This window comes from Diabrotica undecimpunctata, chromosome 3 (genome assembly GCF_040954645.1).
Source record: "Diabrotica undecimpunctata isolate CICGRU chromosome 3, icDiaUnde3, whole genome shotgun sequence".
In the NCBI taxonomy this organism is placed as follows: Eukaryota; Metazoa; Arthropoda; class Insecta; order Coleoptera; family Chrysomelidae; genus Diabrotica; species Diabrotica undecimpunctata.
In genome coordinates, this window is record NC_092805.1 from 41,364,738 (window position 1) to 41,378,637 (window position 13,900).

Genomic DNA, 13,900 nt, shown 5'->3' on the forward strand with positions numbered 1-13,900 from the left:
GTTTGAGTTATTGTGTTACCGTCGCATGCTCAGAATCCCGTGGACAGCACACATATCTAACGAACGCGTGCTAGAGACCGTGCACAAAGAGCAAGCATTGATCAACATCATCAAAATGAGAAAGGTCTAATACTTCGGTCATATAATGAGAGGACCTAAACATCGCTTACTCCGGTTAATCATTCAGGACAAAATCGAAGGAAAACGTTGGGTCGGACGAAAACAACTGTCCTGGCTGCGTAACATTAGACAATGGACAGGTCGAACGGTCGAGGAACTGTTTCATCTAGCTGCCGACCGAGAATCATTTCATCAGCTTGTCAATATGACGATAGCCAACGCTTGAATACAAGCACAGCACACAAAGAAGAAGAAGAATATTTCAGTTGGAATTTCATCAGGACCAGTCGCTTTGCCGTCTTTTGATGATTGTATGGCTTTTATAACCTCGGAGCGTGTTATTAGGGGTCCGTCGTAGTTAATAATATCGGGAGGTGAACTACTCCTATCGTCTTCGAATAAGTTCGTGACGTAATTTTTCCATTCTTTAAGTTTGTCTCCTACTTCAAATATTACTTTACCATGTTCATCCTGTAGCAATGCAGTTTATTTCTTATTAAAGATACCAGCCGCTTCTTTTACTTTTTTATACATGACTTACTATAATATATATATATATATATATATATATATATATATATATATATATATATATATATATATTGGTAGAGATGGATATAGATATGAACATGTTTTAAGTATGTTAAACATATTAATTGTATTGTATTACTGTAATTATTATTGTAATTGAATTGTATGTCTGAATTGTTAATATTAATGAGTCAGATAAAATTAAATTGTTCGAAGAATTAATTTTTCAAATTAAAAAAAAAAGTGGTTTATTAACCATAATTCTTCGGCAGAAGTATTTTCATTCTTGGATGACCTTGTTTTTACTTTATTGTGCACAATAAACATAACGTGTTTTCAAAGTAAACATTCTATTATACTACTTGTTGTTTTTACCGAATTTTCCTGGTCTAATCGTTGAAAATACGAGACATTGGCAAAATCTGGGAATACACAAGACCATACTATCTTTTCACGAGCGCAAGCGTACCTCCTACGGGATACGTTCCCAGGGAATGAAATTCAGCATTCAAAGTTTACCCACCGTTCCAGTCACTGCAAACGCGATTCCTAGCCAATACGCGACCGCGACTTCAAAAAACATAAAACAAAATAAAAGATAAAATTTGGTGTTGGAAAAGTTGGTCTATTTCCTTAAATTTAGTGTATGTACGTCGTTTATGTAGTGTAAATAAACTTTTAACATTGTTTAAATAAATAAAATATGTTAACAATTAGTGAACTTGTATTTTTAATAAAAAACTTGTTATCAAAAGTGGGTGAAAGTGCAAATTTCAATCTTTAGGTAAGTTACATTTTCATTTAAAGCGCCTACATAGATTTAAACTATATTCCTTAGGGACGTATTCGGAGTGGGACCTGTTGCTTGACGCCAACACTCGATGAATTCTGATTAGGGCTGACTCGGTGGTTGTTAGAAGCCAGGTTTTAAGGTCGAAACGGGGTATCGGGACGTAATTAGAAACGCCGTAATATAAATAAAGTGATAAAATTCTATCGATTATGGCTCACAATATACAACTAATATTTCAAAATTACAAGCGGCTGATACCTCTAGGGATTTTGTGTTTAATTAAAGCAACCATAATCATTTTTCCTCAAAGGTGCTTACTGTATAAGTTATTGTTTGTATGGCATGTTTATGAAGCTGTAAATAAAGAGGTATTAGTGATTTAAAAAGGTATAATGTTTAGTAATTCTGTTTCAGATTTTATAAGATAAATAGTTGAGTATGATAAATAATATGCATACATTTAGCTCTAGGTATGTTTGATTTTGTAGTGTTTTACCTATTCTTCGATTTAATTGTTACATTTTTCTTAATACATTACACAGCCCAACAAAAAAAATTGTCTCGCTGCCGAAAAAAATCAACTGATTTTGGTTAATTCATCTTTGCTGAATCCAAAAATATAAACCTTTTTTTTGTATCAGCTCTGACTTTTGAGATATAACATAATCATCAAGTACTTAAATATTCTTACATTCTTGTATATTCCACCACTATAATTGCAATATGTTTATAAACAAACTTAAACAAATTCTAAGACAAATGCATACTAATAACTTCTAATTAAAGTGTACTTATAGGAAATGCCCATAGCTTGAAATTAGCGCTAATTGTTTGTTAACTATTGTCCGATAAGTAAATAGTATTTTCTCTGAAATGGCCTCAATAAATTCGTATAAAGTGGACTGCATTCCATTGTAAAATTTAGTTGGAACTTGAGTTTCGTTGCAAGAGTTTGTGTTTGACAACTAAAAGCCATGGCTTCCACAAGCAGACGTTGTTGTGTGAATAACCCGTACGTTTTTTGCTACATATGTGGGGAGTACATTGTAAAGGAAACAAGAAAGCCAGTTTGTGATTTTATAGAAGGGCATATCAAGCCTATTTTAGTGTTCATTTAGGAGATCAAGATAAATCCTGGGCTCCACATATAGTGTGCAAAACTTGTCTTGAAAACTTGCGACAGTGGACGAAAGAACAACGAAAATGTTTAAAGTTTTTTTTGTCTTGTAAATCTAAAGGGTATTATTCGTAATAATCGACATACGTGGACATAGGATCCTAACCTGGATTCAGCAATAAGACAGTTCCAAATCAGCTTGAGCAGATACCCATTCCAATAATTAGCAGTCTGCCTACACTACCAGAGGGTAATGTTGAATCGTTATCTGACGAACTGCAGACTAATAAATTTGAGGAAGACGTCAGTGGTTTTGAAGGGGAATCAACACATCCTGAGCATTTTACTCAGGAAAAGCTAAGCGATCTTATCAGAAATTTGAACCTTCTAAAGAATTCTTCCGAATTGCTTGCCTCCAGACTATCGGGAAAGAATTTTCTTCACCCAGACACCAAAATTGCATACCACCGTAATAGAGAAAAAGACCTTCTGCCTTTTTTTCTCAGCAAGATAATCTGGTTTTTTGTAACAGTATTAAAGGACTGTTAAAAAAAGGGTGTATCGAAGTACACACCAGATCACTGGCGACTTTTTATCAACAGTTTCAAACGAAGTTTAAAGTATGTCATTCTACATAATGGAAACAAATGTGGAAGTATACCAATTGATTATTCCACAAAAATGAAAGAAGAATATAAAACAATATCGCTGGTGCTAAAAAACATCAAGTATGACCAACATCAGTGGAACATGTGTGTTGATTTTAAGATGGTGAACTTTTTCCTAGGACAACAAGGTGGCTATACAAAATATCCTTGTTTTCTTTGGGATAGCAGGGCTAAGGACCAACACTAAAGTATAAGAAAATGGCATTCTAGAGATGCTTTAGTTTAGTAGCTAACGTAGTTAACGAAGTATTGGTCGACCGAGAGAAAATAATATTACCTCCGTAATATATTAAACTAGGGCTGATAAAACAATTTGTAAAGGCCCAAGACCAGAATCGTCCGTGTTTTCAATACTTGTCGAGCAAATTTCCTGCACTTAGTAAAGAAAAATTGAAAGCCGGGATATGTAATGGGCCTCAGATATAATAACTTATAAAAGATTTGCATTTTACAGAATCGATGACTGAAATTGAATGCAATGCAGGATGCTCCTTTGCAAAAGTTGTAGAAAATTTTCTTGGAAACAATAAATAGGAAAATTAACGGGATATAGTGGAAGAAATGCTCAACAATAATTTTAACAAAGACGTTTGTCATATGATTATTATAATTCATTACCTCCATAGCCACTTAGACGTTTCCCAGAAAATTTTGGTGATCTTAGTGAGGAATAAGGGGAACGCTTCCACCAAGATATCAAAACGATAAAAAAGAGATATCAGGTGAGATGGAATAATCACATGATGGAAGATTACTGCTGGAGTCTTCAAAGGGGCTGCCCTTTTAAAGCCTTTGCAAGAAAATCCTACAAAAGGAAGTTTTTAGGTGACGCCGAATAACAGATTTGTGCTGCGATACTGGTTAGATTAGATGAAAAGTTTTTTGGCAGATATGTGTGATGTTTTTTGTAGAAATATTGTTGTGCAATAAATATCTTACTTTTTATTCGTGTTTTGTTTATTTAATGAGTAGCAGCGCTATAAATATAATATGTAGGTAGTGCTGCGTTAAATTACCCTATATGTTAGAAATGTGATCTGTTGTCGTATTTTCTGAAAACGATCTGATAACAGAAACTGAGTTAGCAAAAAACTTCTTGACAATAAACTTACCATAGTAGGAACTCTCGGCAAAAATAAAAGAGAAAAACCGGTACAATTTCTAGATGAAAACGCAGTGAAATCCCTCATCAGCGATTGTTTTTTCAAAAGATGTAACTTTAGTATCCCATATTTCAGAAAAGAAAAAATACGTTCTACAATGCATTTTGTAGATGAAATAAATGCAGAAACAAAAAAGCCAGAAATTACAATGTTCTACAATGCGACTAAAGGTGGGGTCGAAACGTTTGATCAACTCTGTCATTCGAAGACAGTTGCTCGAAAGATGAGAAGGTGGCCTTAAAGGATTCTGTATGGAATGTTAGATGCTGCTGGAATCAATTCTTTTGTGTTACATCAATTTCAAACATTGAAGAATTGTAACGTCCGTTCTACTTTTCTTAAAAACTTAGCTGTTTCTTTGGTGGAAGATTATATGAAGCAAAGAGTAGAAAATAACCGACTGCCAAGAATGTTAAGACAATTTCTGAGACAATACCTTGGATATCCTGACGAACTAACTGTCGAATTTTTGTTTTCTTTACATTTTTTTAGTGCTACACAAAGCACATCGCCGTTTTTTTGTTCCTGGTGTTGGCATATGCTTACCTACATCATATTTTCGAGTTAGGTTTAGTACAGATAATTTGCACTCGTCGATTTTATTTATTTTATCTTTACCATAATTTGGCAAAGGACCTTTTATTTTGCGCCCCATATAGTCTCCAATTAATTCACTGGCTAATATGTTGCGAAATAATAGATGAGTCATTGGTTTTGCATTGTTGTTATTTTAAAGAACATCAATACAATAGCAGCATAAATATGAAAATAGAAGAGCTTCATCCACCATCGACGACTTTTCCATTGAATTGAATAAGTAGACATATATTGGTCGAACCTGTCTACACCTGCCATGTGAATGTTATAGACATATACTACTTGCGGACAAGGAATTTTTTCTTTCTCACCTTTAATATTTGTTCGTTCGACTGTAGTTTTTGATGAGGGATCGTGAAAATTACTAGCAAGTAGTACAGCTTTTTGGCCGCGATCTTTCCATTTGCAAATGGATAAATCACCATTTGTGCAATAATCGTACTCTCCTCTTTTGAGAGATTTAAAAGCTACTTGATGTTGTTTGGGATACTGCTTTTTATTTTAACGCAAGGTTCCACAAGCAAAAGTATCCGTTTCTAGCAATTTACGCAACAAAGGGAAACTATTGTAAAAATTATCAAAATACAAGCAGTAACCTTTACCCTGAAACGGTTGTGACATTTGCAGAATAGTTCTATCACCATGACCCCACTTATTATTGGTAATAGGTTCCTTAGCTTCATAAATTTTAAATCCTAAATTATACCCTGTTACGGAACAAGCCCTTACACATATTTTAAAACCTCGCTTGAAAGGTTTTTGGGGCATGTATTGTTTCATGGACATGTGCCCTTTGAATCCGACCATACTTTCATAAATTTCAATATGACGAGAAGTTATAAAAGAATTTAAAAATAGGTTGTTAAGAATATTAATCAGAGGACGAATTTCGTACAGTTTATCAAAATTGGGACGTGGAGCCATGTTTTCATTGTCATTCAAGTGTAAAAATCTCTTTTGTGTCATGACTTTACTAATCCAGTTTACGTGAAAATTCGCTTCTGTTGACCAGTATAATCTTACACCAGGTAATTTATGGAATTCCATGATTATCAAAATGCCTAAAACCGCCTTTAGCTCATCTTTATTCAAATCTAAATTTACTTGTTTTTAATTTGCGTACTTATTCGATTCTCTAATAACATTATCTAATACAGTTTCATTTAAAAAATTACAAAAATATTGAATAGGTTTTTCTAAATTTTCTGGTACAATGCGTAATGTGTTTTCGTTAAAATCAAAACTATTGTAGCCTACGGGATGTTTTGCTATTTTCGACCACACAAATTCACCGTTTTCATTATCCGATCCACCTTCATCATTTTGTTAGTCTTCTCCAACCTCTCCTGCTGGTCAAACTCGCTTTTCTCAATTTGCTGCTCACTCGTAATGCTCCTGTCATTAGATTTTTCTAATTCAGATGCAGTATCAGAAACGTAGTCTGGATCCTCGACAGAATCATCCGAGTCATAAATTATTTTCGACGTGCTTAGCCTTTCAGACAGTCTTTGCATAGATGATGTTCCTCTTGACGTTAAAGCACCATCGATTGAAAACGATGTAGGCAAAACATCTTCTGCGTCACTGTCTCTGCCAAAATCTGAATTATATGCTAAATTTATGTCTTCTTTGTGCTGCAACGAACGATTTCTGTGGATGACTGGTCAAACCATCTCCTCAGGTCTTTCAGTCACGAGTTCTGGCGTCTTCCAACTGATCTTTTGCCCTAAACTTTACCTTCCATAATAATTTGGAGTAATTCATATCTTTCACCTCTCAACACATGGCCCAAGTGTTGTATTTTTCTTTCTTTAATTATGCTAATTTACTCTTTTTGTTAACTTATGCACCGAAGTACCTCACCATTGGTAACTTTTTGTATCTTTGGAATTCTCAGCATCCCTCTGTACATATACATTTCAAAGGCATCTATTCTTTTTTTGTCCATTGTCCAACTTTCACAGCCATACAGCAAAACAGAGAAAACGTAACATCTGATCATTCGAATTCTGAGCTTTAGACTAAGATCTGATAAAAAATGTTTATATGTTCATGAGTGTTTTTCTCGCTTGGTTGATTCTTGATAGAATTTCTTTTTTTTTTTGGATTACACTGGCTCTTAATATTTGCTCCCAAATATTGTATGGAAGTTACCTGTTCTATTATTTGTCCCTTGGCGTACAAATGTACGTATGTTGGTATCTTTGAAAATACTAGAATTTTAGTTTTAAAAAGATTTAGATGTGAACCGAACATTTCACTATGACGAACTACCGCATTTATTATATTTTGTAGTTCTTGTGCGTTGCTTGCTATTAGGGCGGTATCATCAGCGTGCCTGATGTTGTCTATGCTGGTTCCGTTAATCTTGATTCCACCTTGAACCTCGTCTAATGCTTTTCTGAATATGATTCCGAATACAAATTAAATAATAGCGGTGATAAGACGCAACCCTGTCGCACTCCTCGTCGGATTCGTATATCTTCGAATATTGTGTTCTCTATTTTAATTGTTCCGTTTGGTGCCGAAATATTTCTGAGATAGTTTACAAGTCTTGTTCGTCAATTCCAGTTGTTCTCAGAATTTCAATTATCTTTTGATGGTTAACGCAGTCAAATGCTTTTCGATAATCAATAAAACATGCACATACATCTACATTTATGTCTCTGCATCGTTGTGTTAACACATTTAAGGCAAAATGAGCTTCTCATGTTCCCAGTCCATGTCGAAATCCGAATTGAGTGTCACTCATCTGAAACTCACACTTCTTGTAAATTCGTATATGATTGATTATGAGAAAAGTTTTAAGAACATGAGACATAATGCTTAATATTAGATAGTCATCGCAGTGTGAGGCATTGGATTTTTTTGGTAATGTTACGAATGGTAATTTTAGCCAGTCTGATGGTATTTTACCTGTGTCATATATCTTATAGAATAGAGCTGCAATTAATTTAAGTTAGTTAAATTTAAGAAGTTCCATACTGATTGTTATTTATGTAGTACATTTATTATTTAGAATAAAACAATATTAAGCTTGTGGGTATTAAATAATTAATATATTTCGGTCTTTAAAGCATTAGGTCTGTAAATCCCGGAACGCAACGGTAATTTAGTTTGTTATTAATAAATAGGTTCTCGTGGTAAACTTTACTTTATAGTAGCGTTATAAGCTTTGGATTAAAGCAGAATACAATTTGTAGGTACAAAATAAGCAAGATGTTTCGAATGCTCAATAAAGATCAAACGTTCGTCAAGTCTATGTACCACGAAACGCAACGATATATCAATTTGTTTATGTATTACATATTCTAAAACTACTTGAGTTCAGCTATCATATCATAATTTTTGTCTATTTTTTAAAATTCAATGTCCAACCTGTTGAAAAATGGCCTTAAAAACGCTAAAATTTATTTTTTCGGCATTTTTACAAGTTGTACAACATATAAATACATCATATAAATTTATCACAAACTGACAAGTGTCAGTTGTGTGAGTTTTTAAAGCATGCGTCGATAGATAGATAATAATATACATATTATTATTACTTGTCAAACCAGTGTCGTTGCGTCCTAACTCCATTTTACTTTATCTTTAATATCTCGAGTTTTTAACAGCTGACAACCCTAATTTTCGACCATTTTTTCTCAGGCAATCTTATATCATCATATTAAGAAAACAATTTTTAATTTGATATGAAAATCATGCATATACGTCATTAGCAGCGTATTTTATTTAAAAAATAAATAAACGAAATAAATTATTTGTCAAAAAAGCAAATAGACTGGCAGGATGCCTTAATAACACTATATGGCGAAACGAACACATTAACACTGACAGAAGTCAAAAATTTATAAAGCCAGTCTAAGTCCAATAATGACATATGCCTCAGAAACAAGAACCGACTAAGCCACAACACAAAGGCTACTGGAAACGGCACAGATAAGAGTACTGAGAAGAATTACAGGAAATACGCTGAGAGATCGAAAGAAAAGTGAAGACAGAAGAAAATGTAACGTAAAGTGTATAAATGAATGAAGGAAAATAGAATTTTAAAATTAATTAAAATAATAATTAAAAGAAGAAGAAGAATATGAGGAAAAATATTTGCGGCCACTTTTTGACTTATTATCAATGTATTCTTCTTTTTTTTTTGAATGTAGGTAAAAATATTAGTTTGATGATCTACGTTATGAACGAAGTGATCCTGTAGTGGGATCTTGTATTAATAATAAATATTACTTTACAATTACAGTAAACATATATGTTTAACAATTTTTGGATAAAAAATTAATTACTGATGAAGCAGTAAAATTTCCGAGTAAGGATATTTAAATCATGAATTAATTACTATTTAAATGGGAATAAGCCACAATTAAAGGTTAACTTAAGTTTATTGACGTTTCAATTTCTACTTCGGAAAACGTTCACAAAATACAAACATTAGTAAAATTAAACAAATTTTGTTTTTGTGTTACTTGGTGAAAAATTCTTCTAATAATTCAATTTTATCTGACTTATTTATATTGACTATTCAGACATACATTATACATTTTAAAGTAGACAACTTTAAAATGATATTGCCAATATTGTTGAGTTGCGTTCCTGCGACGACTTTACATGTAAGATAGTTCATTCGATTACATGAAATCAACTTTAACTTGAAAATATCCGTCAGATAAAATCATAGCATGTAATTTGTCTTTAAAAAGATAAACACATGTCATAATGACAGTAAAATTCGCCTGTTAATGATTCCATATTTGGTCATATGGACATATTTGGTCTTACATTTATTTTACTCTCAATAAACACCAAATTCTGATTTTATATGTTTGTTATTTAAAAAACATAAATGATGTATCCTGGATATGTTCCTGACTTACTAATACTGGTATTTTTCTTTTAATAACTTCCTCTTTTAATATGGGTAACCAGATCCTACTACCTTCTGCCGATGAATTTGCGACACAATTGGTTTCATTTATCATAATTAGAGCCGCTTCTTTGATTTTTCTCTTTTTACCATCCGTTTCTTTTAGGAATATACTTGAATAAATCCATTGAACCCTATGTTCATTAACCCATGCTTGTTTACATATTTGAGATCTATCAAATTCTCTATTTTTAATATAAAATTGATGTTTGCTTATTCTAATATTTAATGGCCTTGATGTTTCACCTAAATAAAACTGATCTCATTCACAAGGTATTTTATAAATACAATTCTTTGTCCTTTCTCGTTATTTGTTAGGTTTGGTTTTCGACAAAATAGATCTTAATGTGATTGTTGTTTTGAATGTTGTTGAAATGTTGAATTTATTTCCAATCCTTTTAAGTTTTTCTGATAATTATTTTATGTATATTATTGTTATTTTCCTCGTATAATTCCTTGTGTATGCTGTAGGATCTCGTTCTAAGTTGTTCTGTTCTATTTGGTCGATTGTTGAGAATTTATAAACGATAAAGGATAATCATTTTTTAATAAAACATGTTAACAAATATTTTTCCTCCAAGAACGAATTTTCGTTAGAACAAGTAATTTTGGATTTATCGTATAAGGATTTAATGACTCCTTTTGTAATATTATTGTTGTGATTTAATTTGAAATTTAAATATCTGTTGTTGTGTGTTGGTTTTCTATACACCTGAGTCTTATATCCAGTATCTTTCTTAGAGATTAAAACATTCAGGAAAGGTAGTGTGTTATAATATTCCTTTTCCATGGTAAATGTTATTGTCTCTTCTTTATCGTTTATATTATTCAGGAATGTGTTTAACAACTCTGATACATGAGGCTACATTAAGAATACATCATCTACATATCTCCATCATATTGTGGGTTTTCAATTTTGTTTAGAAATATTTGCTTCAAAATCTTCCATAAATATATCGGCTAATAATGGAGATAAAGGCTTTAAAAGTTAGAATAAGTAAACATCAATTTTATATTAAAATTAGAGAATTTTATAGATCTCAAAAATGTAAACACGCATGGGATAATGAACATTGGGTTCAATGGAATGATTTAAGTATAGTCCTAAAAGAAACGGATGGTAAAAAGAAAAAAATCAAAAAGCGGCTCTAATTATGCTAAATGAAACCAATTGTGTCGCAAATTTCTCGGCAGAATGTAGTAGGATCTGGTTACCCATATTAAAACAGGAAGTTATTAAACGGAAATTACCAGTATTAGTAAGTCAGTAATATATCCAGGATACATCATTTATGTTTTTTAAATAACAAACATATAAAATCAGAATTTGGTGTTTATTGAGAGTCAACTAAACTTAAAACCAAATACTTACCATATCGGGATAGTATTATGAGGTTTTTCCTGGGTTTTTCCTCATGATTGACTATGGAATCACTAACAGGAGAATTTTACTGTCATCATAGCATGTGTTTGTCTTTTTTAAGACGAATTACATGCTATAATTTTTTCTGGCGGATATTCTCAAGTTAAAGTTGATTACATGTAATCGAATGAACTATCTTACAAGAAAAGTCGTCCCAGGAACGCAACTCAACAATGTTGGCAAATCATTTTAAAGTCGTCTACTTTAAAATGTATAATTTATGTCTGAATTGTCATATAAATGAGTAAGATAAAATTAAGATAGAAGAATTTTCCACCAAGTAACAAAAAAAACAAAATTTGTTTAATTTACTAATGTTTGTATTTTGAGAACGATTTCCGAAGTGGAAATTGAAGCGTCAATAAACTTACTTTAACCTTTAATTGTGGCTAATTCCCATTTAAACAGTAATTACTTTAAAATGCCACAAGAAAATAGCATCAGAATAATATTAAATCATGAATATGTAGAATGAGTTAGCAATAAATTAACTGTACCGTTAAAACAATAAAATATGATTGAAATGCCAGTTGGTAGTTAAGATTTTTTTCCTAGATGGTGCTAGGATTTATCCTACCGCGTTATGTGCGATCCTAGCCTTTTATCTAGATAGATAAGCCACAATGAATTGTAATAAAAATTACATTTTACCTAAAAACGTTTCTTTTTCCACTCTGGAAATCGTTCTAGATTACTAAATAATTTTTTAGGTAAACGGTATCTTTAAAGCTAGCAAGCAAGTAATTTAATTAAACCCAGCCTGTGAGAAATGTTCACCCCTAAGAATTACGTTCAGGTATAACAATTCCTTGTTATACCTGAACCGAAAAGATATCATGAACCGAGCATGTAACAAACAACAAAGTCATGAGAAGAATCAACAAAAGAATGGAAGTATTGGAAACCATCAAGACACGAAAGCTGCAATACCTCGGGCATGTTATGCGTAATGAGAGATACAACCTACTTCAATTGATTATACAAGGGAAAATCCAGGGCAAGAGGAGTGTAGGAAGAAGAAGAATCTCATGGTTGCGTAACTTGAGGGAATGGTACGGATGCACATCAATTGAACTATTCAGAGCAGCAGCATCTAAGATCAGAATAGCCATGATGATTGCCAACCTTCGTCGCGGAGATGGCACGTGAAGAAGAAGATAACAATTCATTGGAGCGAGGTGTGTTAATTCGAGTAAAAACAGGAGTCACTCCACCTCGCTCCAATGTTCCAGACCATCCCTTTTCCCCCTATAGCACTTTGATGCGCGATAGGAGCACAACTATTAGCCAAATGCTCTTCATGTGGAGGTCCTGGGTAATAGAACCCCAACATGGTTTCCTAACCGAATGCAAAACTCAGGACAGCGCATTGTCGCTATATTCCTGTTATCTTAATGTTGCTTATACGCGAACTAAAATTGCTTACTTGTGCCTCAAGTCTCCACTCTGAGCCAGGCTCAGTTCGTCGACTTAGTGCTCAAGGGGTTGGGCCCTACGTGCCCGGATTTTGGGGTTTTTGTTAATTTTTTTTTGTTGGCTTGCACCGGTTTTTGTTAGTATTTTTTCTTTATTTTGGTGGCCTATGCCGGTTTTTTGTGTGTTTTTTTGGTTTTCTTTGTAGGTAGCCCTGAAACAAAAATCAAAATTAGTGCAATATCTATACTATGACACTAAAAATATATAAAAATATAAAACAATATAATAATATCGAGCTTGTCCTCTTTAAGGCAACCGGGTCCACTTTGTATTTGGCGATTGTCACTGGGTGTTTTTGATCTACGAACTGTCTTCATTGTGCATTGTTGTTTTTTGAAGTGTTTTCTCTCTGATGTTTTGTTTTCTCTCTGGTGTGATCTTTAAAGCTCGACTCTAGAATCCAACTAAATGAGAAATTACCTATTGTTCTCAATATATTATTTTAAAATTAAAATATCCTATACTCTTCAATAAAAATTAAATCAAAGTTAAGCAGATAATTTATATAAATTTTACTTGTTGCCAAATATTCACAAATAATAATTCATAATTAAAATTAAATTCAGGCTAATTTTAAATAAACTCTTCTGGGAATGCACGAGAGCAATATTAAATATGCTGGAATATTAATTTTAAACCGATAATATAGATGTGTAATTAAAACTTTGGAGGATGGACTGATCCTATCGTAAATATTTAATTTAAAATGAATGGGAGAAATAATGTAAACGGTAAAATCTGTAAAACAGCCATGCAAACAGAAATGTCACTTAATGGAAACTGTATTTAGCAGTTCGGTTGGAAGATATGACCAACAAATGATTTTTTATTTTTGCTGTTAAAATATCATAATTATTAAATGACATTTTTTTTTATTAAGTAAACCGCGTCAACCATGAAAGGTTATTGTCGAGGAAGAGCTGTACATAAAATCAGATGTTTGCTTTTAACAACTAATTACAATTGAGAACTTCAGTCTATTTTTAAACTTAGTCACTTTATCACATTTACTATAGTTCAGATCACTTGGTAAATCACTTTGAAGTTGTTCCAGGTGATAGAGTGGGCAACTAACA

At 32.6% G+C, this 13,900-nt stretch overlaps 1 protein-coding gene across 1 annotated transcript in view; it reads left to right on the plus strand.

Moving 5' to 3' along the window:
• Nucleotides 1-1,217: 1,217 nt before the first annotated feature.
• Nucleotides 1,218-13,900, plus strand: part of Elk (Eag-like K[+] channel) — a 1,090,653-nt gene continuing 1,077,970 nt past the window's right edge. Inside the window, exon 1 of the mRNA XM_072525784.1 lies at nucleotides 1,218-1,435. The gene's annotated coding sequence lies outside the window, so the exon portion shown is untranslated. The remainder of the gene's footprint in view (nucleotides 1,436-13,900) is intronic.